The sequence below is a fragment of the Heliconius melpomene genome, chromosome 20, assembly GCF_056956725.1.
Source record: "Heliconius melpomene rosina isolate 202511_hmr_F chromosome 20, ASM5695672v1, whole genome shotgun sequence".
NCBI classification, from domain to species: Eukaryota; Metazoa; Arthropoda; class Insecta; order Lepidoptera; family Nymphalidae; genus Heliconius; species Heliconius melpomene.
Window position 1 is genome coordinate 708,630 of NC_140408.1, and position 20,195 is coordinate 728,824.

Here is a 20,195-nt window from a genome sequence, read left to right on the forward strand (position 1 = left end):
AAACTACTTAAAACTATGACACAATAAATTACAAACTTAATACCAAATGCCTATCCTGCACATATTTTTGCAGGAATCCTCCGGATTACTGCACCTACTACCTACTACCTACTATAGTAGTATAGTACAGTAGAGACAATTCAAGACTGCATTGAAATGCAAATTAATGCACTTCTTTAACGCGGGCTCATCGTTATTGTGCTCTTGGGGCACCTTCAGTCTGGTTATATCTAATATGGATCCATTTTGTTGGAACCATTCTCTTTGTCAGCCACCGGTTATATGGTACGAACTTACTTTAAATTGCATTGTAATGTATGGAGGTAGTAATGGTGTCGAATACCTAAGTGTCGTCGGGTCTTACTTGTGAAAGATCTAAGTAGATGCAATAGTTGTGGATTCGATTCCCACTATAAGCCCAGTCCCACAATATTTAGTACACCAAAATAAAGCAAGTAAAACATTCTCGTTTCTTTGGTCTACTTCAAGTAATTTATTAAAACGTCAGTTCGTTTATCGTTATTTTATAAATACAATATAATAATATAAATAGTTTATGGATATTCAATGATGACTTTTTTGTAACCAAGTCTTAACATGAGGTTCCCTTTATCAAACCTGCTATATGTGAAATACAGAGTGAAGTTAAAAGAGGCATCTCTATATAAGAGCTACAGATTATAACAGGAAAACAAATTATGATCACAAACATTGTTTAAATATCAAAGATAATATTTTAACAAGATAATAAATAGCCCATTATTATTTGACTTCCCTGTCGTTCGTGTTTTGAAGTTGGTCTGTAATTGAATGACGTAATCAATAAATTGTTTTATCAGACTGATTGATTGGCAACACTGCGGAGTCACGGCCGATGCTAACTCGCTCCTCTTGCTATGATTTATTACTTCATTCCCAACTAGCCTTGCCCGCGACTTTGTCTACATCGGAAAGCACTAACTGTTTTAGTATATGAATCGATTCAAATAAATAAACATTAATATTAATTAATGTTTGCCAATAGTGAAAACTGCATTTAAATCCGTTAAGCCGTTTCTGGGAGGTGTTCACAAACGTAAACAAACAATTATTGTCTTGGTTTCTATTACATTGATAAAGACCCCCAATCGTGTTTCTTATATATAATCCGTGTAAAGACAGCGATCACTCACATTTTTATCATACACTCATATAGCTAGCAGCTATACGTCAATCATGACGCATGTCCTCCCTTTTAAGGCATCGATAAGTTGTGAATTTTAATTCAGTTCTCATGTCCTTACTTTGCCCGATTAATTGCTGAGTATCACGTGCTCGTGCAAGATGCAGATCTTATCGGTGTTTGTTCCATTACAAAATACTTGGGGACACGGAGGCTGAGGGAACCACTTTTATTGATTCGATGCTGCAAATCTTATTGGAAGATTGATTGGTGGTGAAGTTTGGTTTGGTTGCTTTGGTTTGTTTGGTTGTTTTTGGTTTTCAGTTGACAAATTATATTAAAAAATAAGAATGTGCATGTGAATGTACTATTATATTATAAGACCGAATTAATAAGTTTCAAGGAAGATATATAAGTTACATAGTATTTATTTTACAAGATTGAAGGAAGGCATAGAATCCGATTGTACAATCTAAGCGGCGTTGGGTCTATCTAGTTGGCGATCCATTCAAAAATAAATAATAGCTGTAGTCCCTTTCTGTTGATTATTAAAAAACAATAATATATAAGAAACCCCAAGGTCGTAACTAACAAGATAGCGTCACACACCGCCATCATAAAGCTCGCTAATTTTGATGGCTTGATCGCATCATGTTATTTGCTGGTCTTTGTTTCGTACGCCCATATCTTGCGGGACCACTATACAACTGTCTGTGGGCAGGGCTGTCGCTCATATATTATCATAATTAATCGATGAATTGATTTGTCATCAATATTTCTATATGTAAATATATTACATGATAATCTCAGGAGCTTTTGGTTCGAATTAAAAAATCTTATTGTTTTGATTTGAAAGGCCGATTTATTGGAGAAGAGGCCAGGGCTAAAGGCGTGCGACAGGTTGTGTGGGTTCGATTCCCACTGTAAGAAATGAATTATATTCATTTCCTCGGTATGGTAGTGAATTCCGCCACTTAACACGCAATGCCTGCAGAATTCTGTAGAAAGTATTATATTTTTTTTTAGAAATTGTAGTGTATGTATTATTTATATATATATATATAACCTGTTATACTGTGAAGTTCTATCTAAATCCATTTAGTATTTTTTTCGTGAAATTGGTACAAACATGTATTCTCACAACTTTCACATTAATATTATAAATAAATAAATACAATATACTATAATAATATAATAAGTAAGATATATAAAAAGAACAAGTGGTATCCCTGAGCAGATTACACTCGTACATACATCTGCATCGCCGCCATCAGTCAGCGGAGCGCCCGAGGGCGCGAGTTCGAATCCCGATGTGAGAGATAACGTGGGTATGACGCGATTAATGGCGATTATTGCCGGTGCTGGTATGTATGGTAATGCAAGGATATGCAGGTTGTTTTTAATTACTATGGGCTTTTTGTATTTTTGTTATATACGTAGGTATGTTAGATTTTTAAAAGGTTTTATTAGTTTCTTTATCTTTGTGCGATTTTAATTAGTTAATTTTTCAGAAAGAAACGGTAATCCTTTTAGGATCATTGTGTTGTCCGTCTGTCAAGTCCATTTATCTCGAGATCGCATGGAGGTATCAAGCTGAAATTAATATCAAATATTCAGGCCTATAATTTCTTGAAACACAGAAAAAATCTATGTTGTCGTGGTGCAGCGTCACTGTGGCTGGCACGCGACAGTTGTGGGTTCAATTCCCAATCGAGGTAACGAATTATTTTGATTTCCTCGCTCTGTGCAACAAATTGAAAATCGCATAATTGATTTCCGATGCGAGCAATATCTCGAAAATTAGACTGTAGTAGTTCCCTCTGCTTAACTCGCTATATACGGGATACAGCGTGAACCTTCAAAAAAATAAACCAATACACCAAAAAATATAAAAAATATACAAATTTCAAAAAAATGTAACACCCAGTCACCTTGCGTGAACCTGTCCCACTCGCCACGAAATGATCTATATCCCACTAACCCAATTTAATTAAGCACAATTTATTTTAAATCGTCGAACATCCATCAAAGGAGAACACCTTCGCTGATAGCCTTAAATAGACAAATCAATTTGTATTTTCGACACCTAAAATTTAACTATGGGTCAAAATTTTAACTTGAATGATTGCCTGCCAGATATAATAACTGTTAGTTATTATATCTGACAGATAAACTGTTGGTTATATAAGTGATGAAGAATATTATAATTTTAGTAGAAATATAGACGTCTCAATATCAATAACTCTCAGGTAGGCTCGCTAATGCGCACTGAATAAACATCAATCAATCAATAAGTATATGTTTAAAGTTGAGGCAAAAAGTGATTTTTTAGGTTTGGATTTGTATGGATAATCGGATGGTTTTGTTTAGTCTTTTTTAAACTATTATTTTTTTTGAAAGCAAGTAGATAGAATGTGAAGTTTTACCACCTACAATCATAGATTTAAATAATATTATTTTTTCTCGTATTCTGTTTTTGACTATGGCGTCCCGAATGTGCCAATCAGGCACAAATGACTCTGTCTATGAAACGTTGTAAAGAAAACACACGATATTATGATAGTATTCTATTTTAATGTGATTATAACATTCTCAAGTGGACCTAACTACACAATTATTATTTACAGATTTGCAATAAATCTCTTTTGTTAATAAGTACAAATTATAAATATGAATTATTAAAGCTATGATTAGAAAAAGATACTACCATAACACATATTGTCATCTGATCAATCAATGTCGTCATCATTATTAGAGTAGCGGAACTCAACACCGATACATATATTTTAAAAAAATATTCTACCTGTCATATCCACTACAACCTCAACAAAGCTAAATCTGACAATAAGCGTGGAAAAGTAAGGTCGATCCATATCATACATATACAGACAGACATACATACAAATATATCAATATTTATTTTTGTCCCCCGCTCGGCGCACAGTGTAGAGACAGGTGCGCGTACGCTTGAATGACACCAGCACTTTATTAGTATTGGTTGTGACTGATAGTCGAAGCTCCACGACTGTTCTCATTATACCTATCGCTTTATTGAAATGGACGTGATCTAAATTATTATATATTATACGACTAACTTTTACCTTCAGCCTGGTCCAACTATGACACATGACACATTCTAAGTGCCCGTGGCAAGTTTGACTGCAGGTACAGATTATATTCAAATGAATTCTCTTCATTCTCCTATTATGTAGTTCTCTATGTCTCCTGTTTTGTATTCTCCATACAACGTGACATTGGCGGAGTGATTAGTGTTCAACTGGCACGCCCGAATATTAAACTGAACTGATCTGTACATTTAAATTGTAAACGTAATGTAATATAATTATACTGTAGCCTTCCTCATGATGCAATAGTTCTTGAGATAAGCGCGTTCAACTAAGCAAACTCTTTAGCTTTATAATATTACTTAGATGTTATGATCTAGAGTTAAATAGCTAGCTAGGGCCTTGGTTGTAAATTCAAATCACACGCTTACTTAGACTTGGAACGCCCGTCTCTGTATACCTTTTTCGCCCTGTCCAACTTCGTACATTTCTTCAGAGAGGTCGTGATGATTTTTACGTGACGATACTGGAAGGGGAGCTCTAGTATCATCAAAACAGTATTTTCGAAGGTCGACCGAGGTCTCTTAAAATAATGATAATAAATAACAAATCTAAGCTTCTTATCAAACAACACAATAAGAAAATATAACTGTCCACAACAACTACGATAACGAAAACTAATACAAAACTTAAATATAGACAGGAACGTCCTACACACTGACTGTTTCGACATTATTTCATTTAAAATTTCAACCAATGGCCGTATCTCTTGACAGCGTGACTGACAGCCTTGCGTTGGAAATTTAGATCGACATTCGAAAACAAATCATTTTGTAGCACTAAATTATAGATTTTTTTTTATATTTGCAAATACTTTAGTAACTTTTTAGCTTCACTCTGTAATCCGCAAATAGCAGGGTAGGCAAAGGGTGTTTTACAAACCTAGTGTTAATATTCTACGTTCCCACTATCCGCCGTTCTCGAGGCATTGCGTATTGAATGGTGGTACTCAAAGTCTCCTGGTTGCCAGAGCGAGGAAAAGAAAGTGTTAAATAAATGATTCCCTTGAGTGGGAGTCCAACCTAAAACCTGCTTGATGCAGGATACAGCGTGAAAATAAAAAAAAACCACCTTCAAACTTAAGTAAAAACAAACAAACCCTCAAACAAACAATTTTTGTCAATCGAAAAAAAGAGAAGCAAAATTAACGTGACAAACTGTCAACATTAAGTACGTCAGAGTATTTCTTTTCCAAGTCAGCCGAGTGTCTGTCAATCACACGTCAACGACTGGATTGTCCATCTGTCTGTCCGAGACGCGTAACTCGACTCTGAAAACCCACTTAATCTTTATTGACATCGCGTCCTATTACAGATCCGGAGGGACTTACATTACTGAAATAAAACCTAAATAGAAGGTACGAAAGGTGAAGTCAGTCGAAGTTTTAACTTTGTCGTTCGTATAAACGTTCATTAGTAGTTTTCTTAAGCAGATGTCCTTAAATTAATATTTTTTTTGTAATATTTAAAGCGTATGTAAATATGACAAAGAATTTACCTTAGTTTTATGTAGTTTTTCATTTGGCACGATTTTTGGGTTAAAATATTGTGAACTTCGTTCCTCAATACATTTCATTACGACAGCTCTAAGTTTTTTTTAGCTTCATCCTGTATACCGTTTATCTGCTATTATGGCGTATAAACATGTTGATTGTAAGTTCGTTTCCCACTTAAGATAATAGATTAATCATTCCCTAGGTCTGGTAACAAAAATTGAATTCCGTCAGTAAACAAGCAATGTCTCGATAATGCGATAGAAAGTGAAGAAAGGAGTGCCTAATCGCTAGGTTCCCTCTGTCTACAGCGATAAACCGAACAGCTGTAAATAAAAAATAAAAAAATGACAAACCAAACTGTGTGACAAACACAGAATATGAAATAGTTTAAAATAGTTGGCACGCGCTGTACGGGACTACCGCAGTCGGTGTCAGTCATCGATCTGTGCTGGCGTAGTTAGCCTGAATGACAGGATTTAATTATTTCTAAAAAAATATATATTTGTTCATTTGTTTGAGTTGCAACTTTTATTTTAGAAATGACAATATTATCTCTATTTCTAGTTTACAATGTAATAATTTTTGAATTTGAAGAGAACACTTTATGCATATCGGTTTCACGCTTTATATCGTATTGCAAAGGAGGTAGAGATAGTTTTAGGATACGCCTTTCTATATCCGCCCGAATTCGAGACATAATTTAGTGGCGGATTTTAACGCCGCGCTTAGTCTACCAGAGGAAGGAAATTAAAATAATGTAAATAATACCTATAGGAGGACTCGAAGCTACACCCATCACGTTAAAGTAAGACACTTAAGACGGTCTCTAAATATAATGTTGTCTTCAACCGGAACGTATCTCACGTCAAGTATTACCAATCATCAATATGTCAGCGGTCTCGTGTGTGGTCCGCATACGACGTTCTAAGAAAAACGTCTCAGAGACGGATGCTATAATACTAAATGAGCTGTAAACTTGACCAAATAGTTTGTTAACTATGTTAGAATAATAATAAAAAAAAAATCTGTGTTCACGGGCTTTTTTGTCTTTTTCTTTGATGGTTTTTCGATGTCCTCAAATTATTTTTTGTTCTACTAAAAAAATATCAATAATATTTTTATTATCTTTAACTATGTTTCAAAGAAATTATGAATAAGTCATTATATATTTTTAAAAACAAAAAAAATCCGTTTATTTCGCATAGCAGTGAAGACAGAAGGAACGCAATGTTTAGCTACATCGTTTCTCATTATCCGCAGAATTTTCATAACATTGCGTGTTAAGTGACAGTTCTCAAAACCACGCTTCGTCTACTAGAGCGTCCCTTCGTTTACTAGAGTCAAACGATGGGCCACTGTGCAACGACGGCCATAAATTCATTTATCAGCTACTCTGCAATTAAAATGCAGGACAACAGGTTGTTCCAATCTAATATTACGACCTTAAGATATCTCCACGTCTCTTAATTTTAGCAAATACCATCTATCACAATTTATGCGTGGCCGGTTTTCCCTCAACCTTCCCAGCTCGGACAAAAAGGTCATCTAAAATTGACACCAAGTTCTTTGTAACATAAACTGGAACGGCCTGAATATATAGTATCGTTTCATTCCAAATCGAAATTTGATTGAGGGATCACTGCATGCATTTATACTGGTATATGGAAATAGCCAAAAAAAATGTTTATTTTAGTGTAACTCGTCGAGCTTTGTGATATATCGGCGGTCATCTATTTGGATCGCTTTGTTCCAACGAAACAGACTATAGTTATTCCAATATCCGTCGAAAAAATTTATGGAAACGAAACGAATCCAATCTCATTTATAAACTTAGCGTGTATTCACCATCTCTTCATATCATCATATGTTTATTTATGTGGATTACAAAGAAATTCGATGCAATCACATGAAACTGGCACATAATAATCCGAAAAATGGTCCTCCGAGATACAGCATTAACCGGTCAGTCGAGCACAAAGCCTGGCCAATCAGTGAGACGATTCTTTCACGTATTTACGTCACATTTCTTCGATTTTCGCGGCACGTTCGAGACGTAATAAGCGAACGTCCCCGTCCGTCACCGGGGGGTCGGGGGTTGAGCGCGGGGAAGCGGGGGCGGGGGTAGGGGGTCGTTGGAGTTAATGAAGTTTTCTCGGCCGCGATTCCCACAGGTCGTCACATGGACGGAGTTTGCGGCACATATTGTGCACGTCCTATCTGATATTGGCTGGTGAAATGTTTTAATAAGCGCATCCCGGGGTGGGTAGATAGAAATATTCTCTTATTAATGTCTATTGTTTGGAGTTTTGTATTGCGTCTGTGCCCGCCAGCAGGCGTGACGCGGCCTGTTCGTTATTAGCATCTAGGATATCTTCATGTGATCGGCCGTTTGGGAACTAATAACTTAATAACATGTGTTTTTGTTTTATTATAGTCATATGAGGCAACCGTAAACCGTATGCGTATAATTATAAAGGCTTGGTTTATATTAGAAAATATTTCTTAATAAAGCTTAAATTAAAATTAAAATAATAATTCCTTAGATTGACTGAATTCTGCCAATCACCATGCAATGTTTTGAAAATTGAGATTAGGATCGAAAAAAACGAAGTGTCTCTCTCTACGCTAGAATCTCCCTACCTACCATGCTATGCAGGAAAAAGCGTGAAGCCCTTTTTTCTCAATATTTACATTGATTCAATTCCAATACCATCAGGCGACAGCACCAGCTATTTAGCAAACTGCAAGCAATTCGAACTTGTTCCCAGTCTCGCACTATTGCGATGGAACGAACAAATTAACAAACTTCAGCCACCCCTGTCCGTGTCTCCAAATTACTGGACCACACTTTATTTACGTGGCCGTTCATTTTTTTATTGGACTTTTAATTTTCTACTTGTTATTCATTTGTTTTTATTATTGCGTGTGCATGAATAATGTATGCTTGCTTATTAATTTATTACAGAAATAGCTGATTTGATATATGCGACAATTGCGGTTTCTATTCTCACTCAATTTTGCTCTCGCCTTTGGAATTTTGTGTTTTTCGGTAATGCATTATCAACCAGACAGTCAGAAACTTAAGTTTTTATATTATATATGTATACAGATTAGAATATTCCAATTGGAAAACTACAAAGAAATCATAAACACTCTTTCCTGCGTCCATATTCTATTAATCGAGTATAATGTCAATACCGATATCGACTCCATATGAAACGTAGTGCATTGATGACATTTCTCACATGTTTCTTACCCTACCTTACGCAGGTCAAGTGGGGTGGGAGTGGGGGGGAGTCTGGGGGTAGTCTGGGGGTGGGAAGGCGCGGACGTCTCGTGTCAATCAGTTCTAGCAGACGTGAGCGGAATTGTGGGGGGTTGCTTTCTTTTTATGATGGCCGGTCTTCACGATCGATGTACGAGTAGACGTGTTTGGGTATTGACTGCTCGGTAATAGTTTTAATGTCGCTTTGTTATAACAGCTTTGGATCTCTAACTATTGGTATTTTATTTATGTTATAATTGGCATGGTGAGCAGGGATGTTTTTTAAACATTATAAATATTTATGGTGTTTTAGATATGGATAATATAATAACGATTAATTATATTTTTTTTAGAATTACTGTATCTCGCATATAACAGGATAGGCAGAACGAATGTGGGAATCTAATGTTAAGGTATTCCGCTCCCAATTAAGACACTTTCGTTTCTACTTTCCTAGTTTATGGTGAATTGCGACAACAAAAATATGTCTACATAACTTACAGTAGGTACTGTAAACTTAAGTACATTTTGTTATTTAAATTTGATGACAAAAGTAACTTTTTTTAACACATTTCTCTCACTCGTCTCGTCCACTCTCATCAACCTCTTCCTACATGTCCTCATAGGATCCTTATTTTTACGTGACATTCCTGCAATATGATCGATATATTATGTTCTTGATTTAATACCTTTAATTTATATAAAAAATAATAATTTCATAAAACAACTATAAAGATTATAGCGTCGAAAGCTTACAAAAGAACAAACTGAAACCCTAACATTGTCATATTTCAACAAAAAAATCACACAGGTGGGTCCAAGTCCGAGTCGCTTAACCAATACCATTGCAAATTATAAACACTTCAAAAGGCAGCCGCGTAAAAAAAGGTCCCATCTGAATTCAGTTTCGCAATAAAAAACTGGAAAAAAAGTCAGTCGAAAACCGATCTGTGATCACTCGAGGCGGAGTGAGGAATGACTGAGCGCGGCCGCGGAACACCAGTTGAACGTGATGCGCTGTTCGTCAAAGTCAAGCGGTTGATGTAGATGGAAACGATTTTTGTCGCCTTTTTTTCAATTTATACGTACATTTTTTCCTGTCATTCTTTTAGTTTTATCGAGTTTTAGTAAGGCAAGTGTGTTTTAATTTGGATTTGGTCTGTTTCTACAATCGTTTTACGCTATTTTTTGGTGTATAACGTTAGCTAACTTTTATCTATGTACAACTGACAGTACTAAAACATAACAAAAACCCTCATAAACAATACGAAACAAATCAAAACCTTCACACCAAAAAAGTTCACAAGCGTTCATTCAGCTCCGGCCCAAATCCTGGCATTTTATTTTGCTACCCCACTATCGTTCGCATTAAAATACGCGGCGCTATACGCTGGCTGGTGTAAATCAAAAGGCTATAAACCACAATTGTACCGAGCCGATTCCATCCTAGTGTACCTTCTGATTTATCCACTAGCGTTGGCGTGAAGCTGTGACGTCACGTTTTTTACTCACTTTTTTATTGATGAAGCCTGGTTAAAAAGTGGCCGGGGCGGGACGGCTAAGCGACCGTCAGAATTGTCGAATGATTTTTCATCCGGACTCATCCCGCTTTCACAGCCATTTGTCAGTGTACTGAAAAAGATGCATGCACGGTGCCCACTCCGGTGGGATGGGTGTGCATTTTTGTTTTTTATCACCTTTTAGGCTTTTATGCGGATCCATTGACATGTTAAAGTGGGTTAGTGTCGGTTCTGTTTATAAATCTATGTGTGTTCTCGTTTTATGTTTTTACTTGTTGTTTAGTAAGGTAGATTTGGTACAGTTTTGTTTTGTGTCATAATAAATGGTTAGTTTTTATTCATTTGCATGTCTAATGCTGAAATATTAGACTAAAGTTATTTTAGGCTTAAGAGCAACTCTGTATGATGATTTATAATTTAATTTAATTGAAGAACTTCAAGTCATGAAATCTTAAATATTTTTAAAAGGTAAATTGATAAATATAACAAGTGATAATTTAAGTGGAATTATAAACTCTATTAAAACAAATTACATTTAAATTTAAAGCTTCCCAAACTATACAAATATTGTAACCGTATCCTACATAGTATCTCATAAGTCATTTAAATTAATTCAAACATTTGACATTTAATTATTAATCAATCATATAAGAACACAAAAAATATAAAAAACTGTAGCAATTATTATGCAAAAAATGGGAATAAAATTATTTTATAATATAATAGATCGAGCTTGCGGCCGCGGCTGTGATTGACAGGCGCTGGCTGACATACTGCCGCGTTATAACGTGAAACAAGTTGAAATTCATTTTATAATACTAGCTTTGTGCTACTACTAGAGCATATAGTTGTGGAGCGGGACCTGAACTATATAATGAAAATAAAGCTTAAAATCGAAGGTGGTTGTGGCATAAAATATTTAATATTTTAATTTTCTCTTTCCTCAACAAGCAATGCTTGAAGCTATTTCAATTCAATGGCCTTTATTAATAAAAATAATGACAACCAAATCAAAACATTTAGATAATACAGTGCCAGCGTGCCAGCGTGCGGTCATTTAAAATACACTAACGAGTCGACGTGATTGAAGTGACGCGGACGCGTGCCGCAAAAATGTCGGCCAGCGGGACAGGACAGTGGCACGCCAAACCAAACCACGATTTATATTTCAATGTTTACTCGCGGATTTACGATTTCATTATCGCGCTGCCGAGCTTTTGTGGGTTTTAACACTTTTTTATTATGATATGTAGGAGTGTGTACTGATTGTATTTAATGTCTGCTTTGTATGGGTTTATTAGTGTTTTTTTAGCTTTACGGTATATCCTGTACGTACGTAGCAGAGTAAGCAGAGGGTACCTGGGCCTCTAGTGTTAGGACATTTCCGTCCCCCACTTTCGGTCAAATACTGGAGGTATTATGTGTTGAGTGTAGGTTGATAAATCTATCAATCCCTATCAACATTTATAACAATTACATACATATATATCGACAAACCACAATTATACACAAAGTAAGTATAATACAAATCATATTAGACATTATACAAAAACACAAGGAAACACAAAAATCGCATCCGTAAACGCCACCCCATACCGTTAACACGCTTCATAATAGGCTCCTTCCCCTTATCTGCAGTATTAAGCCATAAAACATTATAATTTAGTATACGCTATGACGGTACGCGGTCGGCGGTCTAAGCTGAAACTTGGAGAAATAATGTTAAAAGTATAGAAATTGTATAGGAGAGTAGAGAAAACTATGTCTTTATCGTGTGATTTGTGAATAAAAGTTGTAAGTTACAGTGAAAGTTAATTGTGAAAATAGTTAGGGGAAATTGTTTAATTTTGGTTGTAAGAAATTGTATGTGAATGTGTATGAAAATATATGTATAAGTATCATCATAATATACTTAGAGTTCAAAAATATAATTCTGAATAAAATCTAACGCCAGAATAGATTTTCATAATTTGTTAAAAATAAAATAGTTAAACTTTATACAATAAGTAAGTATGTATTTGCCAACTAGGCAAATACAATGGCAAAATTAGGTAAATAACTAGGCAAATAAAAAGGCAGGCAATGGTAAAATTATAATAACTAATTATAATTTTACCATTCTTACCAAAAATTTTATTTTAAAAGTTAAAAAAATCACAAAACTTTGAGCACCACTGTCTAAAGATACTTATTTTTAACGAGATTCTCGCAAATATAATAGCGGGGGTATTTAACTGCTTATTTTACTGTTTATGTCTACTCTATACTTTCTGTTTACTTTCCTTCCCTAGGTTTTTCCATACTTTCCCCCTTGTAGGTATGAGGTGATTTAGTGTCAGATTCTCCGCTTTTTTCTTTTTTTGCGCTTCTAGAAGATAGATAGATCACTTAATGATAAAACACTGTTGTCCATTTTTAAGACGTTTTGACACATTGCGACACCTGCCTTACAATACCTGTGGTCTTAGATACCTTCCGCACTTAGAGTGCGCTTACCCGTAGTTAAAAACTAATATTTTTGAGGTAATAATAACAGACCTTCAATTTTATCTTGATAATAAAAACAAATTAATATTTTGCAATTTCCAAGCATTTTTAAATATTTTCATATTGATAATTACAATGTAATTTATTGTTGAAATCTCATTTCAGTATCTCGATTTTAGTACTCTTCTCTTTATTGTTATTAAAATAATTATTTAATGCTAATACGACTGTTTCATTATAAGTACCTTTTGTCCTATCTTTGATATGTAATTTTGTTATTTATCCTATTACAATACTTTCTCTATGGAGCAGTGTCTGACACCGTAAACGTTATTGTTGTGAATTCGATTCCACTCATTGGAACAACAATTTTTGCCTCCCAGTTCTGCTAGGAAAAAATGCGGTTTTAAATTCAATTATAATTCGGACTTGTATTTGGCATTTAGATCTCATGTCTGAGATCGATCTTGAGGTGCCGTTTTCATTTATATTAGCTATGGTATTTTTGCAAAGTTCTCTTAAAATATGTCTGTTTTATTTAAATCGTTTCATAAATAAACATGTTGTATGAATCTAAAATATTTTTTTGACAAAATTATTACAAAGTGATTGTTTTATATAATTGACTAAAACTTTAGTTTGCAAATTATGGATATTGTCTTTAATATGGTAATATTATTAGAACACTACACTAATTCTAATTAGTGAAAATAATTGCATAGTTCAAGCGAACGAAGCCGCGAGCAGGTTGCTTGTATATGAATATATTAAGATCTACTCAACATTATCGTATAGCGTTAGAGTTATGTGTCTAGCCAAGAGCTAGACCCATTTTTTGTCATTTTCGCAGTTTCTCATTACATTATGACTTATACTTAATAATTAAGTACAAAATAAGTATTTAAGTCGTTTATTAATTAGAAATAAAAAATAGTGATAAGTCTCTACGGTTTCTATTTTCTATCCATCAAATATACCATCAAATTTTCCGCCAAAAAGGTTGAGCTGAAAAGTAATTGTACTTTTTTTTAACTTCACGCTGTATCCTACCAGTAGCAGAGTAGACGGGTAGGAAATCCTAGTGATAAGACACTCCGCTTAAGTAATATATAATAGCCAAACTAACCTCTTGCAAAATCATTTGAAGAAGCCTATCTATTTAAATATTAGACCCATCATTATCTAATCAAATCGTACAACAAGCACCGACGCAAACGCTAATTAATTCTTACATCCATAACGAAGTTAAGTAACGACCTCATAAAACGGCAAATAATTGTAATCCCATTGTTTGGAGTTGCACCCAACGCGCCATATCTCACGTGGTGCGGCACGATAGTCTTAACTTAGACGGTTTATATGGTTTCTATTAATATTGTGCTAGGTGAAAGTTGTGAGCGGTAGCGTTTAGCGGTTTTCATATATCCTTTAAATAAAAACATGATGATTTTAGAGATATTTTTTTCTATAATGGTTTTTGTTTTGTGAAACTATATTCAGTAACTTTGTATTTGACTTCGCAAATAAACGAAAAAGTGTATCTTCACCATAGGTTATAATTTAAAGAATTATTTATATCAGATTATGATTTTGTGTAAAACTATCGAAAACAACTCCGTTGTCCACTTCCTTTTCTACTCATGTAACATTATAAGAACTGGTGGCGTAGTCTAATACCCTATTTCATAATTATAATAGAATAAACCTTAAATAGTCGGAATAGAGTATTATAAAAATATTATAATATATATTTTTTTATATTCTGGCAACATCTCATGACTTGTACCTCACTCATACTAAATATTTCATACATACACACACATTCATATCATCTAAGAAGAGTTTGTTAAGATTATATCAAATCTGCAAATGTAGGTTTGTCTATTGATTCTACGTATCTTCGTACCGCACTAATCTATATGAGTTTCTTATCTATCTCCACTATAATGTAAAGAAAATATTGGACTATAGTATCTTCAGTTTAGGAGATTAGGCGGCTCTGTTTCATGTTATTTCATTATAGTTTACTTTTGTTCTTGAATATTAATTACAGTAATAGTTTGTTTGTTAATTTTCTGTGTCTTGGTGGTTTCGAATACGATTCTTATTTGGTGCAATGGTTAAATTAAAATATTTTCTTCACGTTTACCAGACTGCTCTGCTTAGACTTCGGGTGGTTTTGGGTGGGCGTTACTTAGATATGATATTGTTAATTAATTACATCGGAAATGTTTGGATGAAAAGTTTGAAAAAATTAAATTGAAATGTAAAGTAAAGAAGAAAGTAAAGAATTATTATTTGAGGACGTTTTGGCGCATTGAGATAAGATTGACCGTAAACATGAAGGCTATAGGTTCGATTCCCAGTCGAGCGCCGCTTTCTGCTCTAATAGACCAAGCTCGGTGTTAAGATCTACTCTACTCAACTCGTCACAATTAATGGTTATTATTTAATGAAACATCAATATTCACTAGCTTAAATCAAATTTCATTAAAACAAAAAATCAATACTTAAATTAAATAAAGCACATACAACATAAAGATAATCTAAGATAAAACCAAACAGTATCTAGGCACTACCCAGGTGGGTACTTAGGGGAGACAGGGGGGGGGGGTGAGGGAGGCAATTTAATTCTGTCCACGTTCTAATAATGACCGTCATAATTCGTTCAAAGTGTCCGGTCTGGGGACACTTCACCCCGATTCCTTTGCATTTTCAACCCCCCGTAATACCATTCCGCATCGCCTCTAGTTTTACACACTATTGTCTTTTAAATGGTTTCTACAGTTGATATTGTATGGGTTTTTTGTTTAAATTATGTTTATATATTTTCATTTCTGTTAATTTTGCTTTGACAGAGATTAATTATTTAGTGACTAATCACTCAGTTTTATTTGGAAATGTTATGTTTTAAGTATAGAAACTTATTACCAGTTAAAACAAGCCAACTAGGTGTATAAAGAGTGTCTATATATAGGATAAATAAGGTATGTATGTAAAAGGAAAAGCTAATAAAATATTTACTTTTTTATTTAGTAATTCCGTAATTAATTAAATTTTTGTACTTTGAAAAAAAGTCATGAATTAGAAAAAATCAAATATAATAGCAACATTACTGATCTACAAACTTTCACCAAAATATGAACCTATACCTCCTCTATAACCACAAACCACCACCACCACCACACCACAGTGTGTACACACCCTTAGCGGTCCTACATGAGCTTTATCAACACGTGTAGCAGTATTAAGTTTGATTTATACCTCTTTATATCGTAAATGGATTAGGGAATGTCCCCACGGCACACTTGTGTATGGGAGTTAATGCACGTTTTATGGCAATACGTAATTGCCGCCTTAGGCTCTGTTTAGTTTGGTGCTGGAAGTCTCTGAAGTGATATTTTTTGGGTATTGAAAGTGTTAACATATGGCAAGAAGAAGACTAACACTTTTCTCCTCCCGCCTCTTGTATGGGTCCCATTTTTTTGCATTTTTTAAGAAGAGAGAGAATTTACAGATATTTCCTGTTGAGTAATGGAACTTAACGTTTTATCAATTTCTAATTATAATTTTTACCCAACAACCTTGAAAAGGGATTTTTTTTTTAAATCAAACCAAAATCAACGAATCCTTATTTATCCCATAAATGGCGTAATCTGCATATCCAGAATATGGGTAACTAGCTAATTAAACAATACAAATCTATTTATTTGAAAACAATCATCCCTTTATTAAAAATCGAACCTATACCCATCACGTTCAAATGCCCAATTAACACGTTCTTCATTTACATTTATACCTACGTAAAGTTTTTTTCATTTAAATTGCAGAACTCAATAAGTACCTATCTATAGCATAGTGTTGTATCGTAATCGACTCCGTTGCGATATTTACGATTTTTAATTAAAGCTTTTCTAATATCAACGTTTTGCATTCGTCTAATGAACTCTGGACACGTTTGTGCATTTTTAATTTATTTTCCTTTGGGTATTTATTAAAGTAATGCTTGTGCTTTTTCTTTTTATTTATTTTTTAAGTATTTTGAAGTTATCTTTGATATAATTTATTTAAAGCGTTTTTCGGGTTTAGTGATGATTGGGAGTTTAAATCACAAATTAGGGCATAATTTTTTTAAGTTAAATAAGTGTTTCCTAACCTGAATAACGCTGATTTTTTGCTTCACGCTGTATAGTACAGGATAAATACTGCCATTTTTTGACACTGCGAAGAAATAATAATAATTAATTATACTGAGTGGAAATCGAACTCCCAATCTATCATTGCACCTATTATATATATTTAAAAAGATTCTGAAAATATATTCTTAAATCATAACGTTACAATATTAAAATAATTTGTTGAAAAATCTACTCTTTGTTAGGCAATTAAGCTAAATACAACAAAAGTCACAGACAGATATTAGCCAGATTAAATTAATTTAACACAAGCTTGTTAATACGACGCCATATTGACACTAGTGTTGTGCATTTATCGGCACGCGTCTGATATTTACGGTTTTTAATTAGAGCACAGCACTAATGGCTGTGTGTGATGCGGTCGTGGGCATGTTGTGTATTTCGATGCCTAATATTGTTTCATTTGTATGATCTTTTTTATGTACCTTCAAATTTTTCCTATATATGGTAGTAAGTTGCGCGTACTAAGTCTGAATACAGTTTCTAATATAAGTTTCGATAAAAGTGATTAATGGAAATAAAAGAATACGAAAGTAAAAAAAACGAGGAGTAGAGTCTCGCCACTTAACACGCAGTGTCTCGAAAATTAGCAATGTCAAAATGTATAAAATAAACAAATTTTTATTTATTCAGTTTCCGTTATGTTGAAAAGTAATGTTCTTTAAAATTCTCTATTTAAAAGATATTTAGACACTATTCGAAAGAATTTGAAACTGGTTGTTTTGTTTTTTAATAAACATAAGGAAATTAGAAAAATACCATTAGGCTCTTTACTGTTCGTTTATATGCAAAATCATTGAGATAGACCTAATAAATACTTTCCTTAGTACTAAATGCTTGTCCCATTTTGATTGTAATCTAAAACGGACTAACGCCTTTAAATATCCATTGACAGTCAATAACACGTACGCCTCGAAATTAAAAAGATGCAAAAAAGGTTCGTTTGCATAATCAAAATGTACTGAACTCTCGCGAATTATTGTGAAGCAACGATACTTTACTTGTATATAATAGTAGTTGCAGAGGCCAGTCATGGTGCAGGGGCACAAACGTGCAAGTGTAAAAGCGACAGGTGGTAAGTTCGATTCTCGCTTGAAGGAAATTAAATATTTTATATCTTCATTCTCTCTACAACGACTAATTCCTAAAGAATTCGGCTAAACGAAGAGGATAAAATATTTTTTTCTGAAAGGAGTGTATGCTATGTATGGGATACAGCGTGAATCTAAAAAAGTTCTTCAAGTTGAGATCGAAGCCATAATTGTTACGTTTACAGTCAAACGCTCTTTGACATCCCCATGATTTTTTTTTTTCATTAATCGATTATCTTCTATTTTTTCTTCTCGATCAAAATCTCCGTTTCTCTCAAAACAAAAATTCAATAAAATCCAATCAGAAAATAAAACTAAACCACTTCAATCTAATCATACACATACAAACATACAGAAAAAATCCACCCTTAACTTGGCAAAGTCGAAATCAATTATGCAATTTTATGTTTCGCTGCTGCAAGCATTCCGATTTGTATTCGCGACATGTCCCTTTATTTGGATTTCTTTTGATGAACCACGTTAGCTGGTTGTTCTTTGCGTTCGTTACAGTAGTTTTTGCTTCATCAGGGAACTAACGTGACCCCCATACTACTTGTTGGGTTACCTACTTTTATTTTCTAATCAAATTGTTTAGCATATGCATTTTGTGGGTTTACTTTTATTTAGAGTCTTGTTTTGTTAGATTCGTTAGTAGAAAACTATTCGTTGGTCGTTGTACATTTTTAAATAAAACCATCTCGGCAAGAAATAAGAAAGCTCATACAACATCTACTATTGAGAACCTTAACCCAGGTGGTAGTCAGTTCAGTGCTCTTCAGGTACGAGTAGATATTCCAACGGTCCTTATTTAATCAAGTGCTCATTTAAATAAACACACGATCGCCGATGTTGGGCCAATCCTGATTCATTAGAGTTTTCAACTGGAAATTGGAATACGGTAATGAGACTTTAAAGAGAGTGGGAGAGACACTATGTACATATTCAAAATGAACAGGTGGTTTTTTTTTAATTATTATTTTATTTGGCATAATTTTTGAGATTGTGGCACCAGTTGTGGCACAGTGGCATAAGCTTGCGATAATACAGTTTAGTCCGATTCAACTCAAAATTTTCTTAGCTACATATATAAAAAAACTCTTCCACAACATAAAACAAAGAACAAAATCAAGCACCATTAAGGTCGCGGCTACCGTTCACGATCGAGATGCGTATACAAGATACGCGCCCGGCGATGCTCGACTCGCGATATGGTAATCAGTACTTGCCTAAGGTCGGCTTGAATTTACAATAGGTTTAAAGAACGAGCTGGTCAGGACAATTGATTTGGGTAGCTGGGGTTTTGATTTTTTGTTTTTGAAATACTAAATGAGTATTATTATTTATTAGTTTAAGGTAAATATTTTTGTCTCAAACCTAATTTTTAGTACATTTTAATTTTAGTTTCAATTTTTATTTAACAGTCTTTTGATTTTGTTGTTATATTTTAAAGAAAAAGAGGCCGTCGAGGCGCAGGAACACTAGGGTGGGACTGTAAACGCGACGGTTGTAGGTTCGAATCCCACTCAGGAAATGCAATATTGAATATTTTCTCGTTCCTGTAAACAGACAAGGCTTGAGGAACGAAAGTGTTCTAGTAGGAAGGCACCTCTGAATACAATGTCTCGAAATCATTTCTGCCTTACACGCTATATGTTAAATCAGTTTACATGCATCCTGGTACAGGCCAATAATTACAGGTTAATCGGTATTCGATAAAGCATCTAAGACGTCCCTTACGGCAATCACGTATGATCCCAGCAGATGGGTGTTACAGCAGACCGGACATATGCTGAATCGTAATTATGCGTTTGATTTCTATTAGTATTGAGGTGGTAATTAGGTTTATGGAGGGTA

The 20,195-nt window shown here is 34.3% G+C and overlaps 1 protein-coding gene across 3 annotated transcripts in view; it reads left to right on the plus strand.

Moving 5' to 3' along the window:
- Positions 1–20,195, plus strand: part of tio (zinc finger domain-containing protein tiptop) — a 225,039-nt gene that overhangs the window by 162,270 nt on the left and 42,574 nt on the right. The window lies entirely within an intron of this gene.